The sequence below is a fragment of the Somniosus microcephalus genome, chromosome 31 (assembly GCF_052327205.1).
Source record: "Somniosus microcephalus isolate GS21.2 chromosome 31, FLI_Smic_1.0, whole genome shotgun sequence".
In the NCBI taxonomy this organism is placed as follows: Eukaryota; Metazoa; Chordata; class Chondrichthyes; order Squaliformes; family Somniosidae; genus Somniosus; species Somniosus microcephalus.
The window spans coordinates 23,791,235-23,809,078 of NC_141017.1; the positions used below are offsets into that span (position 1 = coordinate 23,791,235).

The following is a 17,844-nucleotide window of genomic DNA, read 5'->3' on the forward strand; positions in this document are numbered from 1 at the left end:
CACCCCCCCCCCCCCCTCACTCTGTATGCATTTGTCTCACTGATTATTTCTGTAGATCCTAGTAGGTCACATTGCAAGTCTGGTTGCTTCTTTTCTCGAGTGCCCGCTTCCCTCACTTGAAATTTGACATTTAAAAAAAAAATGTGCCTGGGCCCAGTCATCAAGAGAGGATCGCCAACTGAACCAAGGTGATATTTCGGCATAACAACAGAAAATGCTGGAAAATGCTGGAAAAACTCAGCAGGCCAGGCAACATCCGTGGAGAGAGAGAAACAGAGTCAATGTTTCAGGTCGAAGCAAAGGGTTTCGACCCGAAACGTTGACTCTATTTCTCTCTCCACGGATGTTGCCTGGCCTGCTGAGTTTTTCCAGCATTTTCTGTTGTTATTTCGGATTTCCAGCATCTGCAGTATTTTGCTCTGATATTTCGGTGTTCCTGGTCTGGATCATTTTTTACAGATGACCCTGACAACAATAGCAATATGTATTTATATAGCGCCTTTAACGGAGTAAAGCCTCCCAAGGCACTGCACAGGAGCGTTATCAGACCAAAATTGACACCAAGCCACATAAGGAGACATTAGGACAGGTGACCAAAAGCTGGGTCAAAGAGGTAGATATTAAGAAGCGTCTTAAAGGAGGAGAGAGAGAGGCGGAGAGGTTTAGGGAGGGAATTCCAGAGCTCGGGGCCCAGGCAGCTGAAGGCAGGGCCGCCAGTGGTGGAGTGAATCAGGCAAACACAAGAGGCCAGAATTGGAAGGAGCGCAGAGATCTCGGAGGGTTGTGGGGCTGGAGGAGGTTGCAGAGATAGAGAGGGGCGAGGTCACGGAGGGATTTGAACACAAGGCCGAGAATTTTAAATTTGCGGTGTTTCTGGAACGGGAGCCAGTGTAGGTCAGCGAGCACCGGGGGCGATTAATTGTGGGGGAACTTTGAGATGTTTCTAAGATAAAGAAAATGAAGAACTTGTATTTGTAGAACACCTTATCAAGACTCAGATAAACATCCCAAAGCATTTCACATACAGCCAGTTTGAAGTGCATTCACTGTTGTCGTGTAGGCAAGCATAGCGGCAGGTTTGCACACGGTCAGGTCCCACAAACAGCGTTGAGTTACGGTAAGGTGCTACTTAAATATAAGCCTTTCTTGCTTATATTAATATAAATTGGCAGTCTTCAGTCTGAGACCACTAAGAAGTGATGGTAGGAACCAACAACCCGGGCCTTGTCGCTAACCAGCAGTGGTGATGTGATCGGTGGTCAGGAGATGGAGAGGGCTTTCGTCGCATCAGTCCGAATTGCGTTCAAACTCACATTCCAGAGGTGAAAGGTCAGGATCTAACCCACGGTGCCACCCAGCTCCCCCATACAGCTTAATCCCTCCCCACATGATGCACGAGCCCTGACATAAGAAAACTACTAGGCACTTGGTCTAAGCGTTAAACAAAGCTTTAATCAACTGTTTTACAACATGGAGGTCTAGTTGTGTCCTTCACTAGTTCCTGTTAAGAAAGTCCTGCGCAAGCTGGGCCCGTGCCCGAGTATTTATACTCTCCCTGGACAGCGCCACCCGCAGGCCGCTCAGTATTATTTCATAAGTCTTTCTTTCACGAATGACTGATTCATGTCAAGCCCATCAAAGGAGCTCATGTTCACCTTTGCACAAAAAACATTTCACGTAATTTGCCTCCTTTTGAAGCTATGCCTGTAGAGGTTCCGCTCGGAGAACAATACTGTGTGTACCAGGCACGCCCAACACACTCAGCGGGCACTCAAACCGGGGAAGACAATGGATGACATTCAGCATAAACATCTACTTTCACCTCCGTCACATTCCCGCCTCCGCCTCAGTTCACCTGCTGCTGAAACACTCATTGACATGAATCAGTCATTCATGAAAGAAAGACTTATGAAATAATACTGAGCGGCCTGCGGGTGTCACTGTCCAGGGAGAGTATAAATACCTGGGCACGGGCCCAGCTTGCGCAGGACATTCTTAACAGGAACTAGTGAAGGACACAACTAGACCTCCATGTTGTAAAACAGTTGATTAAAGCTTCGTTTAATGCTTAGACCAAGTTTTCTTGCATCACTCATCAATACTTTTGTCACCTCCAGACTCAACTAGCCCAATACTCTCTTGGCCAGCCTCCCATCCTCCACACTCCGTAATCTTCAGCTCGCCCGAAGCTCTACTGCCCGCAACCTAGCCTACACCCTTTCCTATTCACCCATTACCTTGGGCCTGCTGATCTGCATTGGCTACTGGCCCTCCCTCACCTCCCAATTAAAAAAATTCTCATCGTTGGGTTTGAATCCCTTCATGGCCTCGCTCCTCCCTGTCTCTGTAGCCTCCTCCAGCCCGACAATCTCTTCCCCAGAACTCTGCGTTCTTCCATCTCTGGCCTCTTGCGCATCCCCCTTCCCTTCCCCCCCCGCGCCCCCGCCACCGTTGGCGGCCGCGCCATCACCTGTCTCGACCCTAAGCTCTGGACTTCCCACCCCCAAAAACTGTAAAACTTTCCTCTTTGTCCACACATTTGGCCACTTCTCCTAATATCTCCTTCTTTGGCTCAGTGTCAATTTTTGCCTGATAACGTGCCTTTGGATGGTTTACTGCATTAAAGGCGTGATATAAATGCAGGTTGTTGTTGTTGTTGTTGTTGAGTGGCAGTGAATGTTCGAGCGCCCTGTTTTAATATTTAACAAGCGCACAGGCTTCAGATGAAGCCCCAGAGATATGAGCAGTCTGATATTAATAGCAGGAGGCATTGCCTGACTGAATTATGGAACTACAAAGAGCCATATCACTGAGCAACAGCTGGGGTTTCAATATGAAGTCGGTCCAAGGGAGAGGTTATGTAAGGACACAGCTTTGATAAGCTGGACTTTATTTAGCATTGACACCAGAGCACTGCTGTATCAGGGTCGTGTGAGCCCAACAACACTCAAGAAGCTCGACACCATTCAGGACAAAGCAGCCCGCTTGATTAGCACCCCATCCACCACCTTAAACATTCACTCCCTCCACCACCGGCGTACCGTGGCTGCAGTGTGTACCATCTACAAGATGCACTGCAGCAACTCACCAAGGCTTCTTCGGCAGCACCTCCCAAACCCGCGACCTCTTCCACCTAGAAGGGCAAGGGCAGCAGGCGCATGGGAACAGCACCACCTCCAAGTTCCCCTCCAAGTCACACACCATCCTGACTTGGAAATATATCGGCCGATCCTTCATCGTCACTGGGTCAAAATCCTGGAACTCCCTCCCTAACAGCACTGTGGGAGTACCTTCACCACACGGACTGCAGCGGTTCAAGAAGGAGGCTCACCACCACCTTCTCGAGGGCAATTAGGGATGGGCAATGATGTAATAAAACTCACTACGCACTTGGTTTGAGCAAAGCTTTAATCAACTTCTTTCAGAACATGGAGGTCTAGTTGTACTTCACTAGTTCCTTGTCTTACAAAATGCCTCTGACAAGCTGGGCCCACGCCCAAGTGTTTATACTCCTTGGACAGCGCCACCAGCTGGCCGTCCAGCGTTATTTCACGAGTAGTTTCTTGATGAATGATGAGATTTATAACAGGCAATAAATGCTGGCCTTGCCAGTGACGGCTAGATCCAATAAACGGATAAAAAAAAAATATCAACATCTTGCGAGGCAACAACAATTCAGTGTTGAAAAGTCAAGAAAAGGCAGCAGTTTTTTTAGCTTCTTACCACATCTCTGAGAAAGCGATTCACCTACAATGAATTTATTTGAAGGGGGGTGACTGTTGCGACAGGAGCAAGCGCAGCAGCCGTTTCTTCATTGGCAAAAGCCCACAAAGGGGCAAGGCGATGAAAGAACTGATCGATCTCTTCTCCCTGGTGTTGTCTGAGCGAGGAGTGTTGGCCAGGACACCGGGAGGACTCCCTGCCCTTTGCCCAGTCGTGTGGTGGATCTTGAGCCTGCACCTGAGCCTACCAGAACAGATAGATGGAATCGTAGAATGCTACAGCTCAGAAGTAGGCCATTTGGCCCGTCCAGCCCGTGCCAGCTCTTTGAAAGAGTCCCACTCCCCTTCTCTGCCTTTGTATCGGAGGCAGTTCAGAGAAGGTTCATGAGGTTGATTCCTGAGATGAAGGGTTGACTTATGAAGAAAGGTTGAGCAGGTTGGGCCTATACTCATTGGAGTTTAGAAGAATGAGAGGGGATCTTATTAAACATATAAGATTCTGAGGGGGCTTGACAGGGTAGATGCAGAGAGGATGTTTCCCCTCGTGGGGGAATCTAGAACTAGGGGGCATAATTTCAGAATAAGGGGATGACGTAATAAAGACTCACTACGCACTTGGTTGTACGTAAAGCAAGGCTTTAATCGACTTGTAACAAAACATGGAGGTCTAGTTAGTAGTCACTAGCTTCCTGTTTCCAGACTGACTCTGGCCAAGTTGGGCCCATACCCGAGTATTTATACTCCTTGGGCGGCGCCCTCAGCTGGCCGTTCAGTAGTACTTCCTGAGTTACTTCTTATAGAAGTTGCGATTTATGACAGGGGGCACCCATTTAAAACGGAGAGGAGGAGGAATGTCTTCTCTCAGAGAGTCGTGAATCTTTGAAATTCTCTTCCCCAGAGAGCTGTGGAGGCTGAGTCATTGAATATATTCAAGGCAGAGATAGACAGATATTTGAGCTACAGGGGAGTCGAGGGTTATGGGGAGCGGGCAGGGAAGTGGAGTTGAGGCCAAGATCAGATCAGCCATGATCTTATTGAATGGCGGAGCAGGCTCGAGGGGCCAAATGACCGACTCCTGCTCCTACGTCTTATGTTCTTATGTTCTTTTCCAAAGGATGGTAGCTCTGACAGAGCAGCACTCCCTCAGTACTACGCTGCAGTGCCAGATTATGTGCGGTGGGCTTGACCACATAACCTGACCCAGAGACGAGTGTGATACCAACTCCATTGGATAGGTCAGAATAAGGGTAAGATGCACACAGCAATTTGATATCTCAGTTGAACATACTTGAACCCACCCCTCCCCACCACCCCCATAGTGGGTACAGTTCCACAGACCGCAACCATATTTTGGTAGTTCTTCCTGTGTGAGACTAGCCAGTGGCCTATTTGACTATGGAAGGAATCACAGCTGAGCTCAATATTGTCCCCACCCAACATCCACGTAAATTCAGAGACTCCCGCCCTCGCGCTGGCGGAACACTCGCCCTTGGCAGCTCCGATCCCGTTGGGTGCCCGCTGTGTGTCGGAAGTAGCCCCCAACGCAGGAAAATGGGTAGGGGGTTGGGGGAGGATATGGAGGGGCGGTGGGGGTGGGGGTTGGTGGTGGGGCGGGGGGGGTTAGAGGGCAAGCCCTGTCCAAACCAGAACCTAGGCCCAAAGTGGACAGCCCAGCCTGTGTGGTAGTAGATCGAAGGAAATGTTAAGTCAGATCGCACTGGGTTAAGAAGTTAAAAATCTGGAGTCCACGTTTGGTTTGAAGTATGTAAATTGACATTTGCATAATTTGATAATAATAGATGCTCTGAATTATTAATGAGGCAGCACAGCTCATCTCCAGCACTGACTGACTGACAGCTTTAATCAACTTTCGCATCACAAGAGACCAGCCGACCGCCAAGCTAATTATTTCCCAAAGCGCCAGTCAGCACATCGAGCGGCAGGTTCCTGTTTCTTCAGCAGGTTAAAGGCACATCCCGAGGGTCACGAACCCTGACCCCGCTTGACCTCGAGGGCACCCGTTCTCCCGGTTAAAATACCCAGTGACCCCTGGAGGGGGGGCTGTTTTCCCTTCCGCTCCTCCGGCCATTTTCAGGTGGTCCCGGGGCGGGCCGAGCTTAGACACCCCCTGACACTGGTTCCTCCATTTAATGTTCCATCTTCTGGCACCAGACGCCCAAACAGGGGACAGATGGGCTTAAAGATAGAAAGGACTTGCATTTCCGTAGCGCCTTTCACAACCTCAGGATGTCCCAAAGCGTGTTACAGCTAATGAAGTTCTTTTTTGAAGTGTAGTCACTGCTGTGATGAAGGAAATATGGCAGCCAATTTGCACACAGGAAGCTCCCACAGACAGCAATAAGATAATGACCTGATAATCTGTTGTAGTGATAAATATTGGCCCAGGACACCGGGGAGAACTCCCCTGCTCTTCTTTGAAATTGTGCTGACGTGAATCAGTCATTCATGAAAGAAACGATAGCAAAATACTGCAGATGCTGGAAATCCGAAATAACAACAGAAAATGCTGGAAAAACTCAGCAGGCCAGGCAACATCCGTGGAGAGAAAATAGAGTCAACGTTTCGGGTCAAAACCCTTTGTCAAGACTAAAGAGGCACAGGGAATGAAATAGATTAAGAGGCCAGGCTGGGAGAGAACAAAAGAGGAGAGACATTAAGAGATATTCAAAACGAGACGAGATGGTGATCGGACTAGTGGAGACAAAAGACGGCTCTAGATTAGGTGTGAAATGCGCTGGCAGAATGGGAGACAGCTGCCATGTGGGAGAGAGAAAAAAAAGGAAAGGGGGGGGAAACCAAAACAAAGGTGTGGATGAAAAATATAAGTAAAAATGTAAATTGTTGAACTCGATATTGAGTCCGGCAGGCTGTAAAGTGCCTAATCGGAAGATGAGGTGCTGTTCCTCGAGTTTACGTTGAGCTTCCGTGGAACAATGCAAGAGGCCGCGGACGGTGAGGTCCGAGTGGGAATGGAGCGGTGAATTAAAATGACAGGCGACCGGAAGCTCGGGGTCACCCTTACGGACTGAATGGAGGTGTTCCGCAAAGCGGTCACCCAATCTGCATTTGGTCTCCCCAATGTAGAGGAGACCACATCGTGAGCAGTGAATACAGTATACTAAATTGGAAGAAGTACAAGTAAATCGCTGTTTCACCTGGAAGGGGTGTTTGGGGCCCTGGACAGTGGGAAGGGGGAGGTATAAGGGCAGGCGTTACATCTCCTGCGCTTGCACGGGAAGGTGCCGGGCGAAGGGGAAGGGGTGCTGGGGGGTGATAGAGGAGTGGACCAGGGTGTCGCGGAGGGAGCGGTCCCTACGGAATGCTGAAAGGGGAGGGGAGGGGAAGATGCGTTTGGTGGTGGGATCACTTTGGAGGTGGCGGAAATGGCGGAGGATGATCCGTTGAATGTGGAGGCTGGTGGGGTGAAAGGTGAGGACAAGGGGAACCCTATCGTGGTTCCGGGAGGGAGGGGCAGGGTGGAATTTGAACTCACGTCTCCCGGATCACTAGTCCATGCCTCTGGATTACTCATCCAGTAAAATAACTACTATGCTAACGTTCCCGACTCATCCAAAAGACGGTACCTCTGACAGTGCAGCACTCCCTCAGCACTGCACTGGAGTGTCAGCCTAGCTTTATGTGCTCAAGTCCCTGGAGTGGGATTTGAGCCCACGACCTTCTGACTCACGGGTGAGAGTGCTGCCAATGCTATATTTGCATTGTGCCTCATAAAAGGCAAGTCTTTCTTTTCCTTCCTCTGTGGGAAATAATCTCAGTTGCCACAGGCGGCTGAGGGAGAGAGTGGGAGCTCACGGTGCGGGGAGCTGTCTCTGTTGAACCCTTCGCCCACCTACTCCCCGCAGCGTAACACACCGACACACCGCACCAGCACACGGGCCACGCGATGGCGCGCGGGCACAGCTCTTGCGACACATTCCGAAAAGCCGTGTCAAGCGCAGTCAGCGTAATAGTTGCAGCCTGATGAAACGATGTTCTGAGAATAAGGAAGTGCACAGTCGAGTGTCCCAACATAAGGCTCCGATAACCAGAACTATGAGTAAACCATGATTCTGTGATACCGAATCTTCAGAAATGAGAAGTGAGGGAACACTACAGCCCTTTAAAGGGGGGGATTAGATGAATTAGGGTGGGAGGAGGCTCGTGTGGGGCATAAACACCAGCATAGACCAGTTGGGCCGAATGGCCTGTTTCTGTGCTGTACATGCTGTGCAATTCTACGCACTGTTTTCAAAGTGAAGAGCCATAGCAGTGTATCAGGATGGGTAGGTGGGTTGGATAATTTGGCCTCGGGATGTGACAGGAGTCACCATGGTTTCTGGGGGCATGGCCTCATGGAATCAGGGAGAAATTTCCCAGAATTCCCCCTCAAGCTGGGCATGGTTTCGTTTCTGCGCTTCTGTCACCTCACTCGGGAGTTAACGTTACTGGAAGGGGAGGGGGAGGGCGGGGCTGAGGTTCATGGGAGGGGAGGGGAGGGGGAGAAGGGGAGTGAGGTTGGTGGATGGGGAGGGGAGGGGAGGGGGAGAGGGGAGAGTGAGGTTGGTGGGTGGGGAGGGGTGGGGTGGGGAGGGGGAGAGTGGGAGTGAGGTTGGTGGGGTGGGGTGGGGTGGGGAGGGGGAGAGCGGGGAGTGAGGTTGGTGGGGTGGGGAGGGGAGGGGGAGAGGGGGAGTGAGGTTGGTGGATGGGGAGGGGTGGGGTGGGGAGAGGGGAGAGTGAGGTTGGTGGGTGGGGAGGGGTGGGGTGGGGAGGGGGAGAGCGGGGAGTGAGGTTGGTGGGTGGGGTGGGGTGGGGAGGGGGAGAGTGGGGAGTGAAGTTGGTGGGTTGGGTGGGGAGGGGAGGGGGGAGAGCGGGGAGTGAGGTTGGTGGGTGGGGTGGGGTGGAGGGGGGAGAGGGGGAGTGAGGTTGGTGGGTTGGGTGGGGAGGGGGAGAGGGGGGTGAGGTTGGTGGGTTGGGTGGGGAGGGGGAGAGGTCGGGTGAGGTTGGTGGGTTGGGAGGAGAGGGGGAGAGGGGGAGTGAATGCTGGGTTGGGTGGGGAGGGCGAGAGGGGGCTGAGGTTGGTGGGTGGGGTGGGGAGGGGGAGAGGGGGAGTGAGGTTGCTGGGTTGGGTGGGGAGGGGGAGAGCGGGGCTGAGGTTGGTGGGTTGGGAGGGGAGGGGGAGAGGGGGAGTAAGGTTGGGGGTGGGGAGGGGAGGGGGAGAGCGGGGAGTGAGGTTGGGGGTGGGGAGGGGAGGGGGAGAGCGGGCTGAGGTTGGTGGGGTGGGGTAGGGTGGGGAGGGGGAGAGGGGGAGTGAGGTTGGTGGGGTGGGGTGGGGTGGGGAGGGGAGGGGGAGTGGGGGAGTGAGGTTGGTGGCATGGGGTAGGGTGGGGAGGGGAGGGGGAGAGGGGGCGTGAGGTTGGTGGGGTGGGGTGGGGAGGGGGAGAGGGGGAATGAGGTTGGTGGGTGGGGAGGGGAGGGGGAGAAGGGGAGTGAGGTTGGTGGGTAGGGAGGGGAGGGGGAGAGCGGGCTGAGGTTGCTGGGGTGGGGTAGGGTGGGGAGGGGAGGGGGAGTGAGGTTGGCGGGGTGGGGTGGGGAGGGGAGGGAGTGAGGTTGGTGGGTGGGGAGGGGATTGGAGGGGGAGAGCGGGCTGAGGTTGGTGGGTGGGGAGGGGAGGGGGAGTGAGGTTGGTGGGTGGGGTAGGGTGGGGAGGGGAGGGGGAGTGAGGTTGGTGGGTGGGGTGGGGAGGGGAGGGGGAGAGCGGGGAGTGAGGTTGTTGGGTAGGGAGGGGAGGGGGAGAGCGGGCTGAGGTTGGTGGGTGGGGTAGGGTGGGGATTGGAGGGGTAGAGCGGTCTGAGGTTGGTGGGGTAGGGTGGGGAGGGGAGGGGGAGTGAGGTTGGTGGGGTGGGGAGGGGGAGAGCGGGCTGAGGTTGGTGGGTGGGGTAGGGTGGGGATTGGAGGGGTAGAGCGGTCTGAGGTTGGTGGGGTGGGGTGGGGGAGAGGGGGAGTGAGGTTGGTGGGGTGGGGTGGGGAGGGGAGAGCGGGCTGAGGTTGGTGGGTGGGGAGGGGAGGGGGGCAGCGGGGCTCAGTACAATGCAAGGTGTACATTCCTCCATTGAGCCACTGGGGTGCCGATCACTCAGTCTCTCTCGCAGTGTGACCATGCCTGTTGCAGCCTGCCAGCATTGCTCCAGAGATACAATACAGCTGCAACAACGTGCATTTATATAGCGCCTTTAACGTACTTTTATGACGGCGCGTCAGAGGAGCGACATGAAACAAAATTTGACACCGCGCTACACAAGGCGATATCAGGGCAGGTGACTAAAAGCTTGGTCAAAGCGGTCGGTTTTAAGGATCGAGTTAAAGGAGGAGAGGCGGAGCGGGTTAGGGAGGGAATTCCAGAGCTCGGGGCCTTGGCAGCTGAAGGCACGGCCGCAGTGGTGGAACGATTCAAATCGGCCATGCGCAAGAGGCCAGAATTGGAGGAGCGCAGAGATCGCGAAGGGTTGTGTGGGGCTAGAGGAGGTTAGAGAGGTAGGGGAGGGGGCGAGGCCATGGAGGGATTTGAAAACGAGGATGAGAATTTTAAAATCGAGGCGTGGCCGGACCGGGAGCCAATGTAGGTCTGCGAGAGAAATCCCCCTGCAGCGTAATGCCACTCTGTGCTGAATTGGGGGGGCTGATTGAGGGATCGAAACACGACTGAGTTCGGGACGCGTCTCCAAACCCCAAATTTGGATCTGACGGGACTGCATAAGCTGCCCTAAATATAGCTGTGCTCAATCCCAGTTACAGACGCACACTATATGTGTGACTCAGCTCCCAACCTACCAAGTGTGACGGACTGGTTGAATGTGGCATCTTGCTTGATTATCAATGAGTCTATTTTTCGGATCAGTGTGCCTGTTGTCACTGCTGCTGACCCACTTTGTTGGGAATACATGGGACGTGTGTGAATTGGATAAGTGGGTTAAGGCATTACCAGCAGGGCTGGTGCAGACTTGACAATACAGATCATCTCCATTCCAAGAACGTCTATTTGCCAACGCATTTGGCCAGCTTTACTGATCTGCGGCACAATAACATTTGCAAATTGCAAGGGTTTCTGTAGAAGGGTTTCGACCCGAAACGTTGACTCTCTCTCTCTCTCCACGGATGTTGCCCGACTCTGTCTCTCTCTCTCTCCACGGATGTTGCCCGGCCTGCTGAGTTTTGCCAGCGTTTTTTTTCTTCTCTGTTGTTATTTTTTGCAAATCGCCAGGCTATTTCAGGCTGCCTCGACGTCATGAGTTGCCATGGCGATCCCGGGGGTTGACACACTCTCGCTCTCACACACACACATTGCACGGGTTGCCAAGGGGGACGCAGTTGCCGAGGTTACGGCACATCCTGGTTGGGATCAGGAAAGGCAGGATTGACGGCTGAGGGTTGCCTCGGGTGACACTCATCCACCAACACCCACCGTCGACTGATTTTTCTCAGAGAGGCAACGGCACAAGTAGGAGGCTGAGAGAGAGAGAGAGCACAGATTACACATTGTGTGTCTGTGTGTCTGTGTGTGTGTTCGTCGGATACTATCAAGGGAAACTTCAGTCGACCCAGACTGCCCGAGCCAGGAGCAGCGGAGGAAGTAACCATTGATCTGGGGGGTAAGAGTTCTTTGTCTGGGGTAAACCTCACTGAGCGAGATCCTCACCTCTGGGGCCGGGCACCGTTATATAAGGGAGGCTCTTATATATAATATATAATATATAATATATACTTTATTCATAAAAATTTGTTGAGATACATGACAATACAGTTCACATCACGTACAATACAAATTAACGTGGTACATGGCACTCAATTTACAGAGACACGTTACAATACATTTTCATTACACATTTTATAAGTCATACAGCCCAAAGGGAAGCAAATCTGGCTTCTTATTTAAAGCGACGGCGCACCACTTTCGGAAACTTGACTTGGGCCACAAACGTGGCACCTTTAAGAGATGGGACCTGACTTTTGTGCCCATTTCGTAGCTATTTCAAAAAATGCCTTTAAAATAAATTTTCTTCCTGGTTAAGGGGCAGGATTTATTTGAGGTTAACTCTTTGCGTTCCGAAACAAGCTATGCTAACATAACTTTGTGGGGATTTTTTTTGGGGGGGGGCATTAAGTGCTCTCAGTTGTAAGGGATGTTAAGAGCTTGCGTCAGGCCCTAAGCTGAGGGCTGTGACGGGTTAAGTGTCTCTCCGTGGGACCGCAGCGTCTGATGTGGTCCTCCGTGGTTACCGAAACCATACGCCACGCATCCTCCTTCAACACGTCCAGAGTTTAACTCAGCCCCTCAGCCCGTGGCATGACGTACTTTATGGTGAAGGAGAAAGAGTGATAGTGAGTGAGAGAGAGAGATGTACCAAAATGGGGAGCGAAAGTAGGGTGAGAACGAAACAGAGAAAATAAACGAGACTGAAACCGAGAGAGAAATCAACCGAGCCAACGCAAGAAAGCAAATCAGAGAAAGAAAGAGAGAGAGAGAGGATGAGAGGTACAGAGATAGTGAATGAGAGAGACACTTAACCACAGCATCACCATCACCGGGACATTTAACCACAACATTACCATCACCAGGACACTTAACACAGCATCACCATCACCGGGACACTTAACCACAGCATCACCATCACCGGGACACTTAACACAGCATCACCATCACCGGGACACTTAACCACAGCATCACCATCACCGGGACACTTAACCACAACATCACCATCACCGGGACACTTAACCACAACATCACCATCACCGGGACACTTAACCACAACATCACCATCACCGGGACACTTAACCACAACATCACCATCACCGGGACACTTAACCACAGCATCACCATCGCCGGGATAATTAACCACAACATCACCATCGCCGGGATAATTAACCACAACATCACCATCACCGGGACACTTAACCACAGCATCACCATCGCCGGGATAATTAACCACAACATCACCATCGCCGGGACACTTAACCACAGCATCACCATCACCGGGACACTTAACCACAGAATCACCATCACCAGGACAATTAACCACAGCATCACCATCACCGGGACACTTAACCACAGAATCACCATCACCAGGACAATTAACCACAACATCACCATCACTGGGACAATTAACCACAACATCACCATCACCGGGACAATTAACCACAGAATCACCATCACCAGGACAATTAACCACAACATCACCATCACTGGGACAATTAACCACAACATCACCATCACCAGGACAATTAACCACAGCATCACCATCACCGGGACAATTAACCACAGAATCACCATCACCAGGACAATTAACCACAACATCACCATCACTGGGACAATTAACCACAACATCACCATCACTGGGATAATTAACCACAGCATCACCATCACTGGGACAATTAACCACAACATCACCATCACCAGGACAATTAACCACAGCATCACCATCACCGGGACAATTAACCACAGAATCACCATCACCAGGACAATTAACCACAACATCACCATCACTGGGACAATTAACCACAACATCACCATCACTGGGATAATTAACCACAGCATCACCATCACTGGGATAATTAACCACAACGCCATCAGCAGTGAGACAATTAAGCACAGGAGTTCTCTGCAGCTGAATTAACTTCTGGACCTATGTAATTCAGCTGTTTTCTCCCAAATATTTCCAACTCCTCTCCCGAATCTTCCACAGATGCCATGTGCCTTCCAGTACCTCACCCTAGGGCCATTTTCAAAGTGTGAGCTCAGATGGTGAGGGTTGATGGGCTATCCGACTGTGGGCGGCATCGCCGTTAGACCTGACGCTGACAACCCCACACAGTCACTTTCCAGTGTGGGGTGGGGTCACTGTATAGTGATTAGGAGTGGGAACCCTGGGGGTTTGAAGTATCTCTGGAAGTATGTCCTTATACGTTGCCAATCCTGGGAGCACGGTACATTGTATCAAAGGCGTATCATTGAATCTTAAAATCTTACAAAAACAACACCAACAGGAGTGTCTTAAAGGAGGAGAGAGAGGTAGAGAGATTTAGGGAGGGAATATTCGAGCTTAGGACCATGACAGCTGAAGGCACTGCCGCCATTGGTGGAGCGATGGAAATCGGGGATGCGCGTGAGGTCAGAATTTGAAGAGTGCAGAGATCTCGGAGGGTTGTAGGGCTGGAGGAGATTACAGAGATAGGGAGGGGTGAGGCCATGGAAGGTATTGAAAACGAGGATTAGAATTTTTAAATCGAGGCGCTGCTCCATGAGTGGAAACATCAGGACATCCCAAATCGTCTTGCAGCCTATTAAGCACTTTTGAAGCATTGTAATTATAATTATACCATTGTAATGTAGGAAACATGGCAGCCAATTTGCACACAGCAAGGTCCCACAAACAGCAATGAGATAATTACCAGATGTTGGTTGAGGGATAAATATCAGGGAGACCTCTTCTTCAGATAGTGACATGGGATCTTATACATCAATATGAGAGGGCAGATGGAGCCTTGGTTTAATGACACTCCCTTGGTACTGCCCTGAAGTGTCAGCCTGGATTTTGTGCTCAAGTCTCTGGAGTGGGACTTGAACCCGCGACATTTGGACTCAAGGGGCAAGAGTGCCACCCACTGAGCCACGGCAGACTCTTTAATACCAGCTTTAAGCACGAAAAGGAATTGTAGTGAGCCACGTTATTGGTTGGAGGACCCCATTCACTGGGTACGAAGTGACCCAGGCCTTTTGGACATACACTGTGACGTAATAAAACTCACTACACACTTGGTTTGAGCATCGAGCAAGGCTTTAATCAACTTGTTTCAGAACATGGAGGTCTAGTTGTACTTCACTAGTTCCTTGTCTTTACAAAATGTCCCTGGAAAGCTGGGGCCCACGCCCGAGTATTTATACTCCTTGGACGGCGCCACCAGCTGGCCGTGCAGCGTTATTTCATAAGTAGCTTCTTGATGATGAGATTTATAACACGCTGTCTTCCTCTGATCCACTTTTTAAAAAATTTGTTCCTGGGATGTGGGCGTCGCTGGCAAGGCCAGCATTTATTGTCCATTCCTAATTGCCCTTGAGAAGGTGGTGGCGAGCCACCTTCTTGAACCACTGCAGTCCGTGTGGTGAAGGTACTCCCACAGTGCTGTTAGGGAGGGAGTTCCAGGATTTTGACCCAGCAACGATGAAGGATCGGCCGATATACTTCCAAGTCAGGATGGTTTGTGACTTGGAGGTGGTGGTGTTCCCATGCACCTGCTGCCCTTGTCCTTCTAGGTGGTAGAGGTCGGGGGTTTGGGAGGTGCTGCCGAAGAAGCTTGGTGAGTTGCTGCAGTGCTTCTTGTAGATGGTACACACTGCGGCCACGGTGCGCCGGCGGTGGAGGGATTGAATGTTTAAGGTGGTGGATGGGGTGCCAATCTAGTGGGCTGCTTTGTCCTGGATGGTGTCGAGCTTCTTAAGTGTTGTTGGAGCTGCGCTCATCCAGGCAAGTGGAGAGTATTCCATCACACTCCTGACTTGTGCCTTGTAGATGGTGGAAAGGCTTTGGGGAGTCAGGAGGTGAGACACTCGCCGCAGAATACCTAGCCTCTGGCCTGCTGTTGTTGCCGCAGTATTTATGTACTTGTGGCTCTCAGAAAGGAATGATCTGCACCCGTACAGAAAAAATATCAGTTTTCTCATGAAAAGTATTTTCCTTCTGATTCGATCTCCAGTCTTCGATGAGTTACTGGAACTCAGCCACAGCGCAGTGGAGATGCTAATTCTACAAGTCGCCTCAGCGTCTCTGGGCTAGGAGCAGGCAAAAAATAATCAGCTCCTCTTTGTCATTATCCAGTGATTTTGCTGGAAACGTGCTGACGAAGGGCAGGATCTGTGATGCCACCCATAGTCAAAGAGCTGATGACAATCACTGTCCGTGCCCTCCCAGGAAGAATGTTAGTAATCGATGGGAAAAAGAAAGACTCGCATTTCTATAGCATAGAAACAGGAGTCGGCCATTCAGCCCTTCGAGCCTGCTCCACCATTCAATGTGATCATGGCTGATCCTCTATCTCAATACCATATTCCCGCTCTCTCCCCATACCCCTCGACGCCTTTTGTGTCTAGAAATCTATCTATCTCCTTCTTAAATATATTCAGCAACCTTAATTATTTTCAGTGCACCTTTCACCACCACCGGACGTCCCAAAGTACTTTACAGCCAATGAAGTACTTTTTGAAGTGTAGTCACTGTTGTAATGTGGGAAACATGGCAGCCAATTTGCGCACAGCAAGCTCCCAGAAACAGCAATGTGATAATGACCAGATCATCTGTTTTAATGATGTTGATTTAGGGGTAAATATTAGCCAGGACACCAGGGATAACTGCCCCTGCTCTTCTTTGAAATAGTGCCACAAGATCTTTTACATCCACCCGAGAGGGCAGACGGGGCCTCGGTTTAACGTCTCATCTGAAAGACGGCACCTCCGACAGTGCAGCACTCCCTCAGCACTGCACTGGGAGTGTCAGCCTAGATTTTTGTGCTTAAGTCTCTGGAGTGGGACTTGAACCCACAACCTTCTGACTCAGAGGCGAGAGAGAGAGTACTGCCCACTGAACCATTGGCAAGCGTTAGTCCCTTCGGACAGGAATGGGAAAACAATCCAGATGGAATTAAAAAGTGCTCAGCAAATCTTTCCTGTTTGTCTTTAGTTTGAACCTAGTTTTGAACTCCCCCACAAGTTCCTAAACGACAAAGCAGTGTAAGGATCGCTTTAAACTCATGCGCAGGAGTCCTCTCTTCAGTTTCAGTGTAAAACATCACAAGTTACTGTGGGAATTTAAAGAAATTAGCGATTTTATTTGGGGTGGGGTGGGAGGGCCGATTGTTTCGGCGTGCAGGACTGAATAAAGGAACATGCCACAGTCGCACTAACTTTTACTCGGGTGGGGAGGAGGGAAGGTGGGACTGATCGGAATCCACAAGAGCCCTGGCGGGTGTACTAAAGTGTTTCCAGATCATTGCACAGTAGGGGGGGGGGAAACAAACTGCAAAAAGGGCAGGAGTGAGCTACAGAAATAGTGGAAGGAGGGAGGAGGGAGGCTTGAATTTGCCAACGCTGGGAGGAGTTCCTTAGAGGGTTGGGTAACTATTTTTTAGAAAAGTATTGCAACAGCTTAGATAACTCGGCTCTTGCTGACAGAACACATCTGCTTTCGAGGAAGGAGAAACTCCTAACTCGGAACTGAGAGAGGCTTCAGATACTTTCTCGCCGGATCGGTGGACGGTTAGTGCTGTGACAGCGACCATTGATGTGAGTTTTCACTGTTGCAGTTTAGACCAAACAAGCGAAGACCCTTAACAGTAAACATTGTTTGTGTGTGTGTGTATTCTGTGAGATGTTAGTCTGCCCCACCACTGCAGAATCGCTTATTTGTGCTCAAGAAAAATTAATTTGTCCGAAATGTTGAATGAAGCAATGTAAATAACACAGGGAAGTGGGACTTTAAACAACGGAGTACTTCGAATGTGCGTGAGTTGAGATTTTTTTTAATATGTCGACTGATTCATTTTTTTGAGGAGTTTGGAGTGAACAAAACCCCCTTGTGAGAATGTTTCCCACACTGAATGTGACACCAAATCTCCTTAAAGGGTGAGGTTAACGTGTTAATGAGATGCCAAGATAGTGTGCTCCGGGAAGTGGGTCCAACAGGTAACTCAGTGAGGATCGCCCCCCAAATATTCACAAAGAACTCAAAACAACCCACCCCCCCACCGTGAGCCAGTTTAGTAGGATATCCTGATGGACATCCTGATGAATCCTGTTATGAGACCGTGAACCAACTCGATGGCTACTTATTTAAACAGAATATACTGGGGGTGGGTATTGGGAAAAAACTTTCAATGTTAGACAATGTTCCAAGTGACCTCTAACCCCTGTTAATTATCATTTACCTGCATTCTCTAAAATTACTCGGGTCTATTGTCGTATTTACTCTAAAATTACTCTGGTCTATTGTCGTATTTACTCTAAAATTACGTGGATTTACTACCGTATTTACTCTAAAATTATTTGGGTCTATTGTCG

General features: G+C 50.7%; 1 protein-coding gene across 5 annotated transcripts in view; it reads left to right on the forward strand.

The window, feature by feature from the left end:
* The window catches only part of nfil3-6 (nuclear factor, interleukin 3 regulated, member 6), a 47,567-nt gene that overhangs the window by 26,376 nt on the left and 3,347 nt on the right, over window positions 1-17,844 (forward strand). For 2 of the 5 annotated variants that reach the window (XM_085971632.1, XM_085971633.1), the window contains exon 1: window positions 16,860-17,070. The exons of 2 other annotated variants lie outside the window; for them this stretch is intronic. The gene's annotated coding sequence lies outside the window, so the exon portion shown is untranslated. Of the gene's footprint in view, window positions 1-11,128; window positions 11,390-16,859; window positions 17,071-17,844 lie in introns of those variants that run through there. One more of the 5 variants, XM_085971634.1, reaches the window with a different exon arrangement.